Source organism: Lissotriton helveticus, chromosome 2_1, assembly GCF_964261635.1.
Source record: "Lissotriton helveticus chromosome 2_1, aLisHel1.1, whole genome shotgun sequence".
NCBI classification, from domain to species: domain Eukaryota; kingdom Metazoa; phylum Chordata; class Amphibia; order Caudata; family Salamandridae; genus Lissotriton; species Lissotriton helveticus.
Genome location: NC_136059.1, coordinates 292,911,845 through 292,913,015, shown reverse-complemented (window position 1 = coordinate 292,913,015; position 1,171 = coordinate 292,911,845). Strand labels below are relative to the sequence as shown.

The 1,171-nt window shown below is 44.4% G+C and overlaps 1 pseudogene; it reads right to left on the bottom strand.

Moving 5' to 3' along the window:
- Positions 1-490: 490 nt before the first annotated feature.
- LOC144819321 (small vasohibin-binding protein pseudogene) lies at positions 491-945 on the bottom strand (annotated as a pseudogene).
- Between the last annotated feature and the right edge of the window lie 226 nt (positions 946-1,171).

The window sequence follows — 1,171 nt, the reverse complement described above, 5'->3', positions numbered from 1 at the left end:
ATTTGCTTTGTCTATCTTCTAGTTCCACCTCTGCTCTCTTTCTCCTCACTTCCTTTTCACTTGTGCACATTTGTGTCTCTCAAAGAGATGCTTGCAGAAATTCTACTCCCTAAGTTTCCAAACTACCTGCCCAAAGCAGAAAATCCATTCCCTTTTTTTTTGTAGGAATTTAAATGAGGAGTTGACCCCAGGCATTTTATTTAAAAAAAAAACAACTAAAACCATAAAACAATCAGGTTAAAAACATTCTTGATTAAGCAGTTTAAAAGAATGTAACAATATGAAAACAGTATAAATGAAAGGAAAGGAAATGTTGTGGTAACCACCAGGGTACAATGTTCTTCATTAGAGAGACAGTGGTGTGGAGGGAACAGCGGATTTATAACAATTCAAAGGCATCAAACATCAAGCATCACTGTCCATCGACCGCCATAGTCAGTGCAGATTACATCGCAGGAGAATGTGTTTTACTTCGCGGTCGCCGGCCAGATTTCCTTCAGTCCTTCTAGGTGAAGATGCCAAACCAGGAACGCCATCCGCCTTTATTCTCCAGAAACCTGCATTTGCTTGCAAAAAGCCTCGAACTGCTGCTGTTCCAGCTCAGTCATGACTCGGTTGAGAGCATAGATCTAAGCTCTCTGTCGCTGCTTAAACTCTTGTTGGGCGGCCCTCTGTCTTGCCTTCTCCAGCCGATTCTGAGATTGGTCTTTAGCTTAGGGCCGATCCCTGCGCCCACTGGCTGGCTCCATGTCCAAAGTTCCTGCCCGATGGCTGTCAAACAGGGGTGCGGAGGAACGACGACAGGGAAAGGGGCTTAGAGTCACAAAGCTGCGGCCATATAGCTTGTTGGGTACGTACTATCTCACGCCAGTAGGCGGCAGTAAAAGTTTCTCGCTGTCAGAGTAAAGCCCCTCAACAAGAACACGAAAGGGTTAGAGCTGCTCAGTGTGGTGAAGAAAGATGAGTTTAGAGCTCGAGAAAGGACTACAATGGAGACCGTAGAGGCAGGGTCAGCCCAGAAAATCCATTCCCTATTGCTTCTCAAACACCTGTTCTACTATTCCTTTCAAATCTTTAAGTCAGTAATGTTCCTAATGCATTTCTTCAATTCCTTTCTGCTGTATGGAAGGTATGTACAACATTGCTGAACTTTTAACATCTGACAGACTCC